The sequence below is a fragment of the Triturus cristatus genome, chromosome 4_1 (assembly GCF_964204655.1).
Source record: "Triturus cristatus chromosome 4_1, aTriCri1.1, whole genome shotgun sequence".
Taxonomy (NCBI): domain Eukaryota; kingdom Metazoa; phylum Chordata; class Amphibia; order Caudata; family Salamandridae; genus Triturus; species Triturus cristatus.
In genome coordinates this window covers 61,158,090-61,176,618 of record NC_140585.1, presented here as the reverse complement: position 1 = coordinate 61,176,618, position 18,529 = coordinate 61,158,090, and the positions used below count along the sequence as shown (strand labels likewise).

General features: G+C 47.9%; 1 protein-coding gene across 7 annotated transcripts in view; it reads left to right on the top strand.

Annotated features, from left to right (window-relative positions):
* The window catches only part of LOC146839512 (uncharacterized), an 85,956-nt gene that overhangs the window by 47,832 nt on the left and 19,595 nt on the right, over positions 1-18,529 (top strand). For 3 of the 7 annotated variants that reach the window (XR_014981094.1, XR_014981093.1, XR_014981095.1), the window contains 2 exons: positions 11,821-12,201; positions 12,913-13,347. The exons of 3 other annotated variants lie outside the window; for them this stretch is intronic. The gene's annotated coding sequence lies outside the window, so the exon portion shown is untranslated. Of the gene's footprint in view, positions 1-11,820; positions 12,202-12,912; positions 13,348-18,529 lie in introns of those variants that run through there. One more of the 7 variants, XR_014981096.1, reaches the window with a different exon arrangement.

Genomic DNA, 18,529 nt, shown 5'->3' with positions numbered 1-18,529 from the left:
GGCTCGGGTAGTGGGACACCCTACATTGGATCCACTCTCGCTGCCACCATTATTATTTCCTGACGCACCTAAATGTAGTGCTCGTAGCTCCAACTCTTTAAGTTGAAGCTCGTGCGCCAGCTTCTTCTCCTCCATCGCAAATCTTCTACCTTCCCTTTCTCTCTCCCTCTCGTGGTCCAGCTTGGCAAGCTCCCACTTCAATTGCCTCTCCTCCCTCCTGTCCTCATACTCTTCTGGCGACGCACTCCTCCTAGACCCTCTACTACTGCTTACCCCGGAACATCTCCCTGGTAGCAAGTTTTCAGTGACATCAATCTGCAGTAGGTCTAGCTCCTCCTGTGCGCCCGCCTCCTGCGGTGCGCCCTGCCCCTCCTGTCCCCCATCCCCTCTCCCCTCTGAGTGGGCCTCTACCCATGCCCTCAAGGCTGCACGGAGATCCTCTCCTTTGGCTCTCCGCACACCAGGCACCCCCATCTCCTGCCCGAATTCTCTCAGCTGCCTCACTGTATACCCTTCAAGGTTGGCTAACTGGAACTCCATTTTGACAGGTGGGGACCCAGACATCAAAGGAAAAAGACACTGGGGGTTACCAACTGCTCAATGATCCCAGCCAGCCTCTTTGCTAGAATTTTAGAATATATTTTTATATCCGAATTCATTAGTGTGATTGGTCTATATGATCCTGGTGCTTCTGGTGGCTTCCCTTTTTTCAAAATTACAATTATGTCAGCCCCTCCCCATGATCCCGGACTGGATTCCCCTAGTTGAGCTTGTTGCATTATTAAAAACATATCTGCCTCAAGCACTTTTTTAAATATCTGGTAAAATTCTAGCGGAATTTGGTCTGGTCCTGCTGCTTTACCAGCTGGTAAGCTACCGAGGGCCTCGTTAAATTCTTCCAACTGTAGGGGCCTATCTAATAGCTCCCTATCTTCTTCGGACATTATCGGCGGAGAAATATCTCTCAGGTATTCTTCAACCTCACGTAAACTTGTTGGACCCTCTGGGGTATACAAATCTACATAAAACTTTCTAAACACTTCCCTTACCAGATCAGGGTCCATAACCATATTTCCATATGCATCCCTGATTTATTTTATTCCCGCGGCAGCCACTCTCTGCCTGGTTCTGCTAGCCAGGACTCGACCCACCTTCTCACTAAGTTCATACGTCTTTTCCTTCTTTGTCAAAAATTGATCTGCAGCTTGTCTAGCCAACCCTTCCACTGCTTCAGCTCTTAAAGCTATAATTTTAAGTAGGTACTCTTCTAAAGGTGAATTATTTACTATGGCCCTACTTAAATTCCCTTCCTCTCTTAATAATCTCTGCCCAACCTGTTCTCTCTTGTCTCTTTCTCTCTTTTGTCTTCCTAGAACAAAACTAATTGTTTCTCCCCGTACTCTTGCCTTGAAGGTATCCCAGACCACTCCCAGAGCTGCTGACCCCCTGTTAATATCCCAAAAGAATTTAATCCAAGCTGTCATGTGTTCCCTATACACAGGATCCTTTAGCAGGCCTCTCTCAAAAGTCCACTGCAAGGGCATTTTGGGTGTTTGATTAATTTTGATAGTGAGAATAACCGGACTATGATCTGAAATCACCCTGGGTAGCTTCTCCACTTGTGATCCAGGGAGCAGACAATTAGATATCAGAAAGTAGTCCAACCTAACCATGGTCTTATGTGGGGCGGAGAAGAAGGTGCTACCATCTAGATGGGGATGTAGCTTCACCCAGGGATCAACCAGGGCATTATGTGTGACCATATCAGCTAATGCCCTAAATACTTTCCTCTTCCTACCCCTATATAACGCATCTGGACGTGTAAATGAGCTCTCTAAATCATGGATGTTAAAATCTCCACAGCATACTATGGGCTCAGGCCACTGAGCTAACTCAATTTCAAGAAACTGAAATACATCTGGGTCGTCTTCCGTAGAACCATAAATTGAAACAAGGGTTAATTTCTAGCCTCTAAAACATACTTCTAAAATAACCCATCTACCCCATTGATCTTCCTTTTTCTTCCCTACAATCACATCCCTTTGCCTACCCAGAATTGCTACCCCTCTGGTCCTAGTCCCCTGCTTAGTACAGGCCAATACCTTAAGCCCTAATTGCTCCAGAAGATATATCCTCCCTGCTTCTATATGAGTCTCTTGTAGGCATATCAAGTCTAATCGCATAGGTTTCAGATATGCTGCCACTCTCATCCTCTTACTCGGCTCATTAAGACCACATATATTAATTGTTGCTATCCTGCATGCCATATCATTGACATTTGTAGATCCAGCCAGAGATAGCCTTTGTTCGCCATCTTCAAATCAGCTTGTGTACATCCAGTATTTCCTACGCAAGTAACAATGTGCCAAACCTTCTCATTTAATGGAAAAAACAATTGTTGCTGTTTCCCCCCCCCTGCCTCCACCCCCACCTTCTCCCCCCCTGTGCTGCTCCCCCCCCCTCCCTCTTACAGGCAAATAGGTCAGCAGACCTATATGTGCCCGCCTTCAGTTGCACTAGTCGCATCCCTCTCCCGCCAAGCGTCTTACCTATACTGTGTTACCCTTTTAATCCCTTTTTATCTCTTTTTTATCTCTAGCACTTTCATCTATACTCAGGTGGTACTTTTGTACTTTTGTGTATGCAGATACCCATATCTCCTATCCTCCCTTCTGTTGCCTCATTTCCTCCAGGAAGGATTCAGCTTTGATCTCAGAGTTGAACATCCAAATTTTCCCCCTCACAACCACTTTAAGCCTAGCCGGGTACAGTAGATATGCTTCCAGCCCAGGGCTTGAAAGGGAGCAATCATCTGTCTTAACTTCCATCTCCTTTCTACGGTGAAATGGCAGAAGTCAGGCCTGGCAAAAAAAGTGTTGCCTTCAAAAGTCTTCCTGCTGTCTGATCTTGCCTTACTCACAATCTCCTCCCTTAGCAAGAAGTTCCCAACATAGACTAGTATTGCCCTCGGGTGATTTTGCTGTCCGCCCCTCCCTGCTCCTCCTATGGCCTGAGCTTTTTTCATTGTAAAAGGGAACCTGTGTGCCCTCTGAATTTCTATTTCCCACTGCCACTGGGATTCTGGAAACGCTCCCTTCAAGAGATTTATCACAAATTGCCTAACATCCTGCCCCTCGGACCCCTCTGCCACACCCAGTAATCTAACATTGTTCCTCCTCTGCCTGTTTTCAAAATCCTCCATCTTCCAGCGCATATCCTCCGCCATTTTTTCTTGCGCTGTCTTGAATGAATGCCATCTCCCGACATCATCCTCAAGTTTACCGGTACGCTCCTCAACCTCTGTTACGCGGTCCACAAGATCATCGTATAGCTTATTGACCTTCTTTAAGCTACACTGGATTTTCTTTGATGCCTGTCTCGCCCTGCGGCTTTCAGATCTTGCTTCGCTTTGCATTTGTTTGAGAGTAGTAAACAGAGTTTGGAAGGGGCCCCCCTGGGGAGGGGTACCACCTGCTGCCGCGATCTCAGTAATATTGCCAGAGTTGTCCTCCTCCTGATATACTTGCGAGGTCGCAGAGTAATCCCACAATAGCCGTTTCTCTGAGTGCCTAGATGAGTTGGGTTCCTGCCTCCTTAATTTTGCATATCCTTTCTTAGTTGTGGATTCTTTCCCTGGTGTGCTAATGTCCGACTCAGTACCATCCTGGTCATCCAGGTCATCCTCCTCTGTGTTGGATTCCGATGAAGGTGCTGACCCGGAATCTTCATTTACAGAAAAAAATTCCCCTTCTAGAGAGGTACAATCCCCACCCTCCAGGGGATACTTGCCCGCGTTTGATTCTCCCAAGCCCTTCTGATTTGCAAGGCTGTCCCTGCTGCCCCAGGTGCCGATCCCTTTCTTGGGTGCATTCAACTCTTCTTCCACAAGCATTAATGCCCCCAACATGTCTGCCGTCGTACGTCCCGAGTTCCCTTTGCTAATGGACAGTCCCCCTCTGGAATCCCCTTTACCGCTGTCTTCAAACGCATTCTGTTGCTTGCCTCCAGTGTTCAATCCACCTACTTCCACCGGTATCTGTAGTTCAGCCGAGTTCTGTTTCACTTTCGGCACATTCGGCGCTGATTCAGCTCGTTGCCTAGCAACCAGACTCTGTGAACACTCGCCGCCAGCTACGTCCTCGAGGACGTCTCCCAAAGCCAAAGTGACAGCGTCAATTTCATGGAGAGGATCCAATGACTCTAAAGTCTCGGGGACCTTCGCAGACAGCATTTCTGACATGGTAGGTTGCCGCATTCCCGTATCCTGATTCCTGCCTTTAGTATCTGCGCTCGGTTTCCGTGTATCTCCTTTCCTTGCTTTCTTCGATTTTTCCATCAGCGGTGGGGGGAGTACTTTCCTGATCGCGCCCGTCAGAGTTTCTGCTTTGGAGCTAACAGCTATTCCTGTCTTCGCTGCTGCTGGAGGGTCCGATGACTTGCCCCCCCTCTCGCTCCCTTTCTCTTGATTCGCAGCTCGAGTATGTACCTTAGGAGCCATGGGATGCCCGGCTAGGTACCTCGTAATCACTTTCTTGACGTAGATCCAAAACTGCCCGATCCAAAGCGCTTGTCTCTTGACTTGCTGGGCTTTAGGTAAACCTTTCTGCCACCATCGTGCACACTCCATCAGGGGTAGTTTTTTACGGATAACAGAGCATTTTTACTCAATAACTCCTTACGGATAACAGAGCATTTTTACTCAATAACTCCTTGTCCAGCGCGGGAGAGAAAGGATGCGTCCTCTCAGCACAACGTTACAGCGGCCATCTTGCCTGGAAAAGGGACAACGCAGCACGTTAGGACTGTTGTTACAATGTTCGACTCCGCAGGAATCCTAGGGGATCCTGTCGCAGCACTCTTTTTAGATGCTGAGAAGGCATTTGACAGGGTCTCCTGGGATTACCTTTGGCAGGTTATGAGGTGGTGTGGGATGGGGGAACCTTTTGTTAAAGCCATACGGATACTCTACAGTAACCCAATAGCGAGAATTAGAGTAAATGGTGGGCTGTCAGATACAGTTAAAATCGCTAGGGGGACTAGGCAGGGTTGTCCCTCCTCTCCCCTCCTTTTTGCATTATATCTCGAACCGCTACTGCGACGACTGGAAGCTAATCAGGAGATACCACCGATGAGGGTAAACAGCTGCATGGTAAAGACCTTAGCCTATGCAGATGATATAGCTATTTTAACGCCAAACCCCACTCTAGCTATAAAGGAGGTTGAGACAGAGGCCCAGGTGTTTGGACGGATATCGGGCTATAGTTTAAATAGGTTAAAAACACAGATTATAAAAAACACCTATGCTATATGTAATGACAATAGGGTGGTTAACTCGGCAGTGTATTTAGGGGTATCATTGGTGGCGGATGTGGATAAAATTGTAGAAATGAATTTGACCCCCCTGATTGATAAGGTGAGGAGAGATCTGGAGAGGATGAATAACCTACACCTTTCTTTATTGGGATGTATTAACGTGATTAAAATGCTGATATTGCCCAAATTTTTATATTTCTTTCGCTCTATCCCTCTCGTCTTTGAAGCCAAATGGTTTAATATGCTAGAGAGAGTACTAAATAGGTTTATCTGGGCGCATGGGAAAACCAGGCGGGCATATAGGTATATGACTCTCCCAAGAGAAAGAGGGGGATGGGGGGCCCCCGATTTTAGATTATATCAAATGGCCGCAGCACTACAGTATATGCAAGGGCTAATTGGGGGTGGGGGGCTTGATATAGGGGTCACGATCATGTCTACGGAAGTCTACTCTATAGTATTGGGGGCAGAGGCAGAGAATAACTTCTTAAACAGGGTTGAGTTTGGATACCATAAAAGGACCAGATTTAAGACTGTAGTGGCAGCATATAGGATATGGAATGTCTTTCTAAAAAAAAATGGGACTTGGAAGATACAATAGATATACCAGGCTCTATAAGAATAAATCCTTCCCTACAGAAGTATTTGCTGATTCGATAATGGCAAGATGGTTTCAAAAAGGGATAGTACAGATTGGAGACCTAATGGACGAGGAAGGGATCGTACAGTTTGCAGACCTTATCTTTATGTATGGTATTGAGAGAAATGATTTTTTTAAATATTTACAGGTAAGGAGTTTTCTTTGGCGTAAGCAGGGTGGTAGTGCGGGGTTTAACAGTAATGAAGTACTGGAGAAAATAAAAACAGGAAGGGACTGTACAATTAGATCTTTTTATGCATTCTTAGTAAAAGGGAAGGTGGATGATATGGAGAAAGTTAGTAATAAGTGGGTTGAAAAACTGGGGGGGGAGCCTGGAAGTTTTCAAGACTCATTGAATATGGGCTGTAATATTCTGCGTTCGGGTCCTTTACAATCACAGCACTACAAGACTTTATTTTCACTGTATCACACCCCAGCCAGAATAGCTAAATGGGGAGGCTCTGCTGGCACCACCTGCCCCCGATGTAATGCAGGGGATGCAGATATAATTCATATGTTTGCTACTTGTCCCCAGCTGTATAGTCTGATTAAAAATGTAGAGGATTTCCTTGCTAATACGCTTGACATACGAATAAAATTGACACCTTTGAGGATTCTGTTTGGAAGAGACAACCAGGATGGACCTGAATATAAGGAATTTATGTTTATTGCTACTGCAGTTTTGAGGTTGACGATAGCAAGAGCATGGTTAGACAAAATTCCCCCGGGAATGCAAAGATGGTTGGCAAATTTATTAGCTAGCTATAACCTTGAGAAAGCAATATATGCACGTAAGGGGAAAAGGGGAAGAAGGCTAGGGTTAAAAATTTGGGAACCAATAGCGAAGTGGAAAGTGACTATGGCATTACAGGATACTGTTACATCATATGCAATATAGGTTTATTTGCTACCTGTTGTTTAAATTGTTTAAATTGTGCTCTTTGTTTGTGGATATTGTTTAAATTTCAAATCAGATAAAGTGAAATTATGGATGTTCTTTCAAATTTGGCTGGAAAATGTACAAATGTAAAATATGTAATACAATGTGTATACTGAGAAAAAGGGATAAAATGAAATATATTTAAAAAAAGGAAAAAGACACTGGGACGTAGGTAACAGTACCGGGCTAACCAGGACTCCGCACACTCAGTTTAGACAGTGGGGGTCAATTGATGCAGAAATCAAATACACAATAGGCGTCCAATTGTGGCGCCCACCGTCTCCCTGGAGGGTGCTGTATAGTCACAGGTCCTTATCCCACCGCTGGCCAACAATGTAGGAACTGGGGTTACCAGTCCCTAAGGGGGTAGCTTGGCGCGAGCGGGTAGGCACCCAAAGGCTTACGTGTAAAGTGACCATACAGCACACACATCCACTGAGACAGGGAACGCACGCAATGACTGACGCCACACCAGGGAGGGTGAGTAAAAATCAAGTAACTTTATCTAGATCAAAGTCAGGTTCTCATCAAAACATTTCATTAGAGGACTAAAATACGGCCTGAGCATTAGGGCTAGACTTAGCAGTCAATCAGAGCGCTAACCATGGCAGTGACATTGGAGCGCTACACATAGCAATTAATCAAGGCGCTAGGCATGGCAATGGAACAGGGCATTACACTGGGCATTTCATTTGAGTATTCAGCAGGGCCTTTGAGGCAGTCAGTGAACAGTGAAGCAGGGATAATCAGGTTCTCCAATCGGAGGAGCTTTGGCGATCCTTATGCCCCCAAAATATCCAGTTTATTAGGCAATCACTTAGCCCTTCACGGGGCGCGAGTCAATGGGGCCATGGGCCGGCCTATTCCCCCCTTTTTGGGGCAGTGGGGGCCCACCGGGCTTAACAAGAGACTTCCCCGGGGGAGGGGCGGGTCCAGGGCCTCTCTCCGGCCTTCTGCCCTCCTCCCCAGGGGTTACCTTAATCTTCGGCCTCACACCGGGCCATTGCATCGATCCTCGGCCGGGCGGGGGGGGGCTCGGTCTCTTTGGAGCCTCTCCCGCCAGCCGCGTAGGTCTCCCGGCGATGTCCGGGCCGAGAGGGGAGCTTGGTGTTAGGACCTGCGGGGCCGCCCAGGAAGCGAGGTGATGGGGAGCCTCGGGCGGGTCTCCCGGTCAGCCAGGGAGCCCCGCACCATTGAGGGGCCGGTCCCGGGCCCTCCGAGGGCTCCTGGGGCCCAGAGACCGGCAAGGATATCCGCAGCAGAGGCGCGCCCGCAGCCGCCAATGACAGCACGGCCTGCGGGGGTGCGGCCTCTCCTCCTACCTGCCGGCGGCGTTCAGCAGTCCGCCCCCATCACGTGACACGAGGTGTGGGCTTCTAGGCCTAGCGAGGCCTACTCCTGCGTCCGGCGGCCCTCACCTTGCTCGGGGGGCCGTCGCGTGGAGATCCAGCCACTGGTCCCACGGTCGCGACGGCGATGGCTGGGCCCTGCACTCCCCATGGGGGTTCTGGAGATGTCGGTCGGCGCGGGGCTGCGGCGGTGAGTTTATTATTAGCGCCCCAACCGGGGTGAGAGGATTTCTAGGCCTAGGCTGCAGCGTAGGCGATATCGCCGATGCCCAGCACTCCCCTAAGCCTAGCGGGGGAGCGCGGAAGCTCAGGACAGGGCAGGTTGATGGGGCAGGCCACACGACAGTGGCAGTTCAGTACAGGGGTCCCAGGTGGAGTCAGGGAGCGCAGGGATGACACAGCGCTGGTACCTGGTCGATCCCCCAGCAGTCCTGAGGTAACTTTTAGGGGGGTCTTCTTCTTCGGCGCTTACTGGTTCCTGCGCCCTTAGTTAGTTTCTTGAGGAGGGGGGGGGGTAGGTTGAGTTGGTGAGTGAAGAGAGTTTTTAGTCAGTCTCTGCAGGTCATCCCTGGGTTCCCATCCCTCTGGGCCAGATCAGTGGGCTAGTTCAGTGTTCCTCACGCAACTTAGAAGGCAGCACCTAAGCCCTGTCACTCCCAGTGGTATAGGTCCCTGACTAGGCCCTACCGCCTGAATCTCCTGCGTAGGTTCCCCCAAGTCAGCGTCGCCTCAACTATGGTTCTCCCTCGCCCTGTGGACAGCAGAGGGGTGCAGATAAGCTCCGGGCCCAGCACACAGGCCCATGTGGCTGTAACCCCTGGCAGCAGGTGCCCTCTCTCTCAGGTCCACGCTCTGACTGAGCACATGGCAGCCCAGCTCCGCCCTTTATACGCCCCTCACCCCACCTACCAGACAGTGCCAGAAGCTTCTAGAAGCATCTGGGGAAACTGGTTCTAACTGGGCTAGGGGGAGGGGTAGAGCACCCTGGGTGCCAGGCTTCCCTCCAAAAGCTAGGGTTGCTGGGAAATAACCACTAGACTGTTAACCCAGCTCAGTCACACGGCACAACCACACAGCCATGGCATCCATTTTAAAAGTTACATGTTTAAAATGGGGAAACTCAGTCTGTGTACACCATCGCACAGCATTCAATACTTGCGTTTCACATGCATTCACGTAACATGCGGTTTCCCATAAAAGCGAAAAATTCAGGGGAAAGGGCCAAGTCCAACACATATGTACATATCCGCTCAGTTACCCGAATAGTGTAAACTGGTGTGTCTTAGCCACGGTACATCAGAGGACTTGGAAAGAAGATGACCAACCGCTTCTTGGTGAGAAGACTCTGTCCCTGACGACAGGACCCTGCATGCTGGATGGAGGTTTACACACAACGGTATGCACTATTGGAGGCCTGGCCTTTAGTGTCGTATTTCCAGGCCCCAGGCCGGGTGTGCGCCCATGGCTTACCTGCAGCTCTGGTATCGACGGAAATTAGGTGGCAGGCTGTGCTGCTGAAAACGGCAGATGGCGCGGGTCCCGGCAGTTCTATACTGCTTGCGCAGCTTGCGCGACCGGCAAACCAGCTGCTCTGCCCTGCCACACCTGCTGCAGCTACGACGCACTAGCACCCTGCCTTCGCACTCGTGACACGCAGTGCGGTGCTAGTGAGGGAAATGCAGGGGGGCGCATAGGGTCACGAGACACTCTCATGATCAACAACGTCATCCTCGTCTGCCTGCCCCACCCCAGCTAAGCTCAAAGCCAATCTGAGCAGCTGGTTTGGTGAGGGCGGGCAACGGAGCCTCAAAACAGCCTAAAGAGCCCAAACAACACTGAATGGCTACTAAATTGAGCAGGAAGCAGCGCGAGCTACTCGCACGGTCTCTGCGAGCTACAAGTAGCTCGCGATTGACCGGTTGGAGACACCTGCTTTAAACCAAAGTAGTGGACTAACCCCTTAGTGCTGCCACAAGCAGATTAAAGAGAAGGGGTGAGGTAGCATAGCCCTTGATTTGCTCAGATATATTGCTGAGCGGAAGAGGAACGTTCTGAGAACCCCCACACTGATAGGAGCAGAATGATTGGAAAAAGTCTAGTCTGTCTGCAATGCCTTCCATCAAGTGATATTCGATTAAAAGCAAGTGTTTGACACTCTCTAAAGCAGTTTAGAGACTGGACTCGGTCCTTAAGCTTCCTGCACCACTTAAAGCAGCGGCTTGCAGCGGGAAGCTTTCAAGACACGGCAGCAGAATCCTATTCTAGTGGACTCCAAAGAGGGCACTGATTCAGCACTGCCTTTATCTCAAATTGAGTACCTTGCAGCTACCAGACCAGTTGAGGTCTTAATTAGTCTAACCCCGCTCTATGTCTTGACTTGATACCAAGCACTGGGCCTTGATAAACTGAACACAGACAGGCACATGCATCAAACCTTTTTGCGATCGCAAAGGGTGCGAATCGCAAAAATAGGCCGTTTGCGATCGCAAAAGTCAGTGTTGAAATGCATCAACTGTATATTTGCGAAAATCCATTTTTTCGCAAATATAAGGAATCGCAAAACATTCTGCGAATCAAATAGCGAATCGGTATTAGCGTGTCCCAATTACCGAATCGCAAACAACGAATCGCAAAATGTATGCATGACAAATCGCAAATAGCGATTTCCATGAAAATCGCAAATTAGCGATCGCTAAATAAGAAGGATCACAACCAGGTGGTAATCATGAGTGCAAATCACAGACAGGTGAAAACCAACTGAAACCCATTTAAACACACCCAGAATGAGCCAGCACTGTTCACAATGGCAGGGATTTACCTGATGGCGAGGAGGATGAGGCTGCAGGCTGCCGCACAGAGACGGAGGCGAATGAATGAGCGCATCTTCAGAGTCCGCATAACTTTGCTGGGCCAGCAAGAGGATGAGATATACGACAAGTATAGGCTCAATGCAGCAATGATCCATGACCAGATCAATGAATTGGACCCCATAATGCAACGACAGACACGTAGGACCAATGCCATCCCAACGCATGTGCAGGTCCTATGTTGCCTACACCTTCTGGCGTCAGGCAGTTTTCAGGGGGTCATTGCTGTTGCGGGAGGTGTGTCACAAAGCGCACTTTCAAGAATATTGAAAGCATTCCTTGATGCCATGATGGCCGTGATCGGGTCTCATATCAAGTTCCCTACCACCGCGCTTGACCTTGCAAAAACCAAACAGGAGTTCTACCAGATAGCTCGTTTCCCACATGTTTTGGGTTGTATTGATTGCACCCACGTTGCAATATGTCCCCCTGCAACACAGGAATATATATATAGAAATAGGAAATCTTACCATTCCCTCAATATTCAGGTTGTTTGCAATGCCAAAAACATTATCACTGACATTGTTGCGCAATTTCCAGGGAGTGCACATGACTCTTATATCTTCAGGCAAAGTGGCATACACACCCGTCTTGTCAGGGGAGAATTTGGAGAGGGACATCTGCTTGGTAAATATGTGTTATAGTTTATCACTGTCATTGTACGTATGTCAATGTGAAGCTGCCACTGACTCTTTGCTCCATAACATGTAGGTGACAGCGCATACGCCTTGCGTAATTACCTAATGACGCCTTACCTCAATCCCACAACTGCCAATCAACAGAGGTACAATGCAGCACATATTTCGACAAGGAACATCATAGAGCGCACATTTGGGCTGTTGAAGAGCCGATTCAGATGTCTACATAAGACCGGTGGAGCACTGAAGTACAACCCTGAACAATGCTGCAAGATAGTAGCGGCATGTGCCATGCTGCACAACATAGCGACAAGGGGAGGAATGGACATCGAGGTGTCTGACAGCGATTCGGAGGATGGGAACCAGCAAGTGCCACAACACCATGCAGCACAAGGGGCAGGCGCAGCAGAAGGGCGTAGGAGAAGATTTGAAATCACACAAAATTATTTCTGAGGTGAGTAATGATGACACAGAAACTGACTATTGCTATCAGAGTATTCTTTAATTAAATAAAATTGCCATGAGTGTTCAAGCACACTTGTAATCTGACCAGTGCAATGGACATAAGTGGTTTGCAAATGTCAATTCACTTGTCACTCTGTGAAAAGTCAAATCCAAATAAATGGTTACGTCACCATAGTGGAATGCACTTGTACATGCCAGTCTAGCGCTTTTTCCCACGAACACCCAGACACCTGTCAGACCCAGCATTGTCATCCGTTATGTTGGAAGCGGCGGGGGTACTGCTGCGTGTGTTGCGTCTTCCTGCAGTGCGGACTGGAACTGCCACACTACTTAGGCTTGAGCCACCCTCACTACCCTCTTCGGGCGTGGAATTGTTGGCCGCAATTGTGGAAGCATTTAGCAAATCAACTGCATTGGTGACCTGGTCCAGTGCTTTAGCCACATCGCCGCTCCAATGGCACATTTCAGTTTGCATGGTCACAGACCTACGTGCCAGCAGTGCAGTTGTCGTGGCCAATCTATTGTTTGATTTAGCAAACATTTTCAATTGCAGCATTAGTTGACGATGCTGTCTCTTCTGGGATACATTTCCCTCATGCATCACCTTGCTCAGTTGCTGCACACTTTCTGACAGTACTGCTATGTTGCTAGCCATCTTGCCAACTTGCAATTGTACTAATCGTGTGTTTTTTGTCTGCAGGCGCTGCATACGGAGCATCTGTCCCTCAAGGCCACCCCAGACATCACTTGGTTGCTCCTCCTGCTGTGTCCTGAGTGCTCTTCCTCTCCTACGCCGGGCTCTGTGATTAGTTCTGGGGACCTGTGGTTGTGTTTGTGTGATGGAAGTTGTCTGGCCATGGCTGCCACCTGGTGTTGCATCAGCCTCATCATCTTCACACTCCATGGTGACTAGGGATGGAACAGTAGCCCTGCGTGACTTTGTTGGACGTGAGGGATTTATTTGCACCACAGGTGTGTCCATCTGTTCACCTGCGCTGGTGTCCTGCATGTCTGGGGAATCGCTATCCACATCTTCTACACGTTGTGCATCTGTGAGGTGAAACAGTGCAACACTGTATTATTTCATGTCTGTGATATTAATTGCACAGTAATAAATTTCTGCCTTTGTAAATGATTTCATACTCTATTAAGCTTTTTTGGGTTGTTACTCTGAGATTTGACATTTTAACTGCTTGACCTGACTACATCTCCCATAATGCCCCTCACCTACTGAATGCATTGTGTACTGGATGTTCAGGGTCTGCACTTGGGCTGTGCTGTGGTCGAGTTCTACCTTTACATTTTGTAACACTAAGAAAACATACATTCATCTTACCTTCAGATGTGTTTGCTGCTCCGGACGTGTCCAGCTGGGTCACACCAACAACAGCTTCTGGCTGGATGGTGGATTCAATCAAGTCCTCCATGGGAGTGTTCCCAGTGTCTGTTGGTGTTCCCCCTCCTGTCTTCTTTGCCTCCTTCAGGCGGTCAGCTATGCGCACCTTAGCCCGACTGCGCAAGTCGTACCATCGTTTTTTGAGTTCTTCAATGGTGCGGTGTGTCACCCCAATGGCATTGACCCTGTTTTGGATCCGGAGCCAGATTTTCCTTTTCTCCTGCTCTGCCACTTTCAATGATGCCTTTCCAAACAGCTTGTCATGGCTGTGGACTACTCCCTCAATGAGGGTGTCAATTTCTTTTTCTGCAAATTTAATTTTGCGTTTCCTGCCTGTTTGGCTCTCCTCTGCTGTTTGTGAGGCTTCCATTTGATATCACAAGTTTTTCTTCTGTCTCTGTCACACTCCTGTTCTGCTCCCAGAGCCAGCTCCCTCCTCTCCCTGACACTGTGCACTGGAAATGAGGCTGGTGCTGCTCACTTCCTGGTTGTGATGTCATCAGGATGCATCAAAAAGCGACTTCGGTATTAGCGATTTCGCTAATTGCGAAATCGCTAATAGCGAGTTCGCAAATGCCGAAATCGCAATTTATTTAGCGATTTTTAGCGATTCGCAATATTCTCGCAATGTTTTTGTTGCATCGTGTTTTGCGAGTCTTTATTTGCGATTCCTTAAAATTCGCAAATAAGGACTCGCAAACTCTCTTTTTGATGCATGTGCCTGAGAGTGCCCAATCTGTAAAAAAAAAAAAAAAGTGTAAACACGCATAGGGCAATGTATCCCATTTTGGTGACATGCCATTTTCCCAGTGTGTATTGTCATTTCCCCAGTATCCCTTTGAGACACCCTTGTATACACCACAATGTTTGGTGGGTGATCCATTTGCCTTCCCATCGTGATAGGAGAGTTACCCCAGCATTCTGCTGAAGTAAAATCTAACGTTTTCTAAGTTGTCAAAGTTCAAATTTGAGTTCTACACATACAAACTGACAAAGCATACCATGTGTGTGTAATTCTGTGCATACATGACTGGAAATTATACAGTGTCGAAAAATGTACACCTGGCAGGTATTTTTTTGTGGGTCGCTGTCGGGCATCAGCAGATCCAGCAACAACTTTCTGACTGGACACTGGGATGCTTGGTGTCATAAAACTAACTTTGGTGGCTCCTTTTGTGTCTCAAATGTTTTTGTGGGCAAAGAAGGATTTTTTGAATGTTTATAACTTAAAACACAGTAGCAAGGACTCGGGGTCAATAAGTTGTCAAGTTTCTATTTGGCACCAATTTCCTATTGACTAGTTTTGTTTAAAAATGTAGGACAAGCCACTGAGTCCTAAAGACTTCTGAGAACATCCAAGCATAATCCCGGAGGTTATCATTGGACATGGGACTCAATGTTATTTGAGAACCCCATTCGTGCTCCTACACACAGTAAATGTTTTTGACTTTGTATCTCCCTAAAAGGGTCCCGGCACCTTCTGTATATTTTTTGCTGCTCCTTTTTGTACCACTTGGTGACAGTCAAATTCTTCTTTCACATTATAGCTGTGGTTGGACATTGGCCTTATTGAGTGTGGTTTACTATGTTGTGCTGTGTATGATTTCTAGCCTGTGCCAGAGCATTCCTTGACTGCTTGACCTTACTACTTTGAGATTCATTTACTCACAGAAAGTAACCTGGTTATTTAGTTGAAGTGCTGTAGCATTGGTGTCCCTGAAAGCAATGTGCCTGCCTGCAATACTGCCATGTCACCACAGACTGATCACGAGACCCCAGGAAATGCTTCTCCAGCACCTGCACCTGACAGCTCCTGCCTGAGAGTACCCAGGTGGAGTGTTCTGCTGGGTGTGTTCAGCTGTTCTGGTCAGGACGTCTTCCTGCTTAGGACTTCTTCCCGCTCCTGTTCATTACACTGCGCTTGGTTCCTTTGCAGGTTTATTTTCACAAAGATGACCTCTCTGATTCCAGCAGGTCACAGAACCGGCCTTTCTTGCCATGCTGTAACCTCTTGTCTCTTCGCACTTCACCTACTGTCCTTACCAGAGCTTTTTAGGTCTCGGCTAGCGAAGGCTGCGCTTGCGCAGTCTCGCTCGCGAGATTTAACGTTTCTCAGAAGAGGGGCTTGAACCCGCCCCTCTTTTCCCCTCTTCTCCATTGGCTGGCGTCTTAAATGTTGGTCAGCCATTGGAGAAGAGCTTTGTCTCTCCAAACAAGCCCCGTCTTTTTCGGATTCGGGGGCATGTTTTTTACTTTCTTTCTCTCCTCTGGAATGTAAACATTCCAGCCAATGGCAAGAGGAGTGTAAGAAAAACACAACCCCTAATCTGAAAATGCCGCTGCGTTTCTCCGAGGCATTTCTGCTTGACCTCGGAGAAAGGCGGCGGTGTTCATGGCTCTCGCCAGGTAAGGCAACAGACACCGAGTTGGGACATTGCAGTCTGAAGAGCTTTAGAAAGGCAAGACCGAATCCCAGGTGCCACATCCTGGCCAGACTGATAATTTTGGGCACTAATTTGTGGACGTATTTTTGCTAAGCACAGATGTCGGCGAGCATTAATCACTTTTAATCGCCCTCTGCCTGCCGTCTCTCGCGCCCTCTCTCCATTTTGTCCTACTCCCTGCTGCCTTTGCTGCTGATGTGACTTTCCGTAGACATCAATCCCCGGCCCTCTCCCCCTCACACCCCACAGAATATTGCTAGAGCACATTTCAGCGGCATGGGGGATGGGCAAGAACCCTTCTTATGCACGCGGCGTCCATGTCCGAAATACGCGGTGCGTACTGACGGTTAACCTGGTCACACATCGCGTGCTGAGATCTTGGAAGCCCTTCTTATGGAATTCGGGGTCATGCAGCGACCACAGAACGTAGCAGCCTCCCCCCTTTAGATCTAACTTTGGAGCGCCTACAACATCGGTACTTGCGCGATAGTGGAGATTTTGAGGTCTGTACGCGTGCGTTTTCTCAGAGGGTACATTTCCGGCCATATTTGCAGTAAGCAAAGCTTCTTCCCAAACAGTAAACGCGAGGCGTGGCTGTGTCTTGGCGGCGGCCATCCTTAAGTCAGGCCAGAACCAGAATTGCACAGAGCTGTGACTTTCTGCCTGACAGTAAAATGGCCGTAACTCAACGTGTTTCTGTTGATCGTTATGATTGAGCCACGGCTGTCGCCTTCATTGCTTTTCACTCTCTGCGCGCCATGCTCGCCTCTCTCCGGCTTAGTTGTTTGTTTTCCTCACAGCACTGACCTTTCAGTTTAACGGAGGATTAAATCACATCATTGTTGTTGCGTTTTGTCCCAATGAAACAGTCATTTAGTGCTGTCTGTAGTGTGTCCTCTCTGTTCGTTATCACTGCACAAAAACAGACATCAGCCCTTCCTGAGTTGTACCATTTTTCAACTGCAATGTGTCTTTGTTTTCCCGGGGCTTGCAACTAGTGCACCAATCCTGGAGGTACTGCAAGGTGTGGATTGGAAAACAAAATGTGTACTGCGGCTCTGCGTCCAACTGCTAACGTTTTGTAAGGATATCAGCAATGGACATTGAAATGGGACCATTCAAGGCCCCTTTCAGGCAAAAGAAAGCACTCACTGATTTCTGAATAGTGAGTGTAAAAGCGTTAAGGTAACAATGTTGTTCCTGCTTGCATTTCAAATGGTTCACGGGCGGCAGAGAAGTAACAGGACTCTGTCTTTTCCTTCTTACTTAGAGAAGAAAAATACAGTGTCCGCTTCTGCTCTGCTGCTTCAGCTGCCCCCCCCCCCTCTTTCATTCCTCCCTTTCTTTCTGTCTAGCAGTTCTTCTCTTACTGAAGTTCACCTCCAGTCTTGCTAGCAGGCCTATGAAGCAGCACAGCCACGAACAACAGTGACTCTGTCACTTAGGTCACAGGACCCTTGAGAAGGGCCAGCTCTAGGGCAGTGCAACCGGTGAGACCGGGCGCTGACTTTGGGTGGAGACATTATGTTTGCAAGTAAATTAAGGTTTTAAAAGCGCTTGCTGCCTCCTTCCTGGCCTCCAGCAATTTTCGGCAACAATAAAAATGTCATGATGACTCTGGTGTTTAATGTTCTTCCTAGAGAGAGATCGGAGGTTTGTCTAGTGGAAGTTTTGACTCCTGGAAAGGTAGCACATAGGGTTAATGTGCCTGAAGCAAAGAACATGTACCATGCAGATCACAAAGTGCACATAATGTAAATAGGTCAGTGGGCTACTGCGTGTGTGTGTGTGTAGGTGGCTCTATTTGTGTGTGGGTTGCTCTATGTGAGTGGCTCTGTGTGTGTGGGTGGCTTTGTGTGTGTGGGTGCAAATGCAATAGGTCTCGCATTTGAGAGTGATTAAGCTATTGACATTGTAAATAACAATGCAGTTTCTTTAAATGTTTTAAAAACAAAACATAAAAAAATAATGTCATGAGCAATGCCAATAGCTCTAACTTTAACAATGCCGAGACCGTTGCATTGTAAATGCTTGGTTGTAGTTTGTAACTTTTCAAGCCTCCAGGCTCACTGACTCCGTGATACTTTTCATGTGGCCATTAGTGTCCAGAGTTCAACTGTTCTCCACACACACAGGTTTTTTGATCGTTTCCAGAAGTCTCAGTATTCAAACTCTCACCAAATGTCTCAACATCTCAAATGTCACAATAATGGAAATATTTCATAGCTGCCATTATTTACACCAGCTCTTGATCCGAAGTCACTGCAGGGACATTATTCCAACTCTAGAAATGGATACGGTGTCAGCAGGATTTACTGCTAGAACTGAAATCTGCCAAACTACATATTGTAAAGTCATATATAAGCGTACACACTTGACTTTTCTATCTATTGCTGTGAAATGGGTACCACAAAGTCTTAAGCGAGGTTGATCTTCTTCAGAGAACTCTAATCCGTGAGAATATTATCCCTATTGAT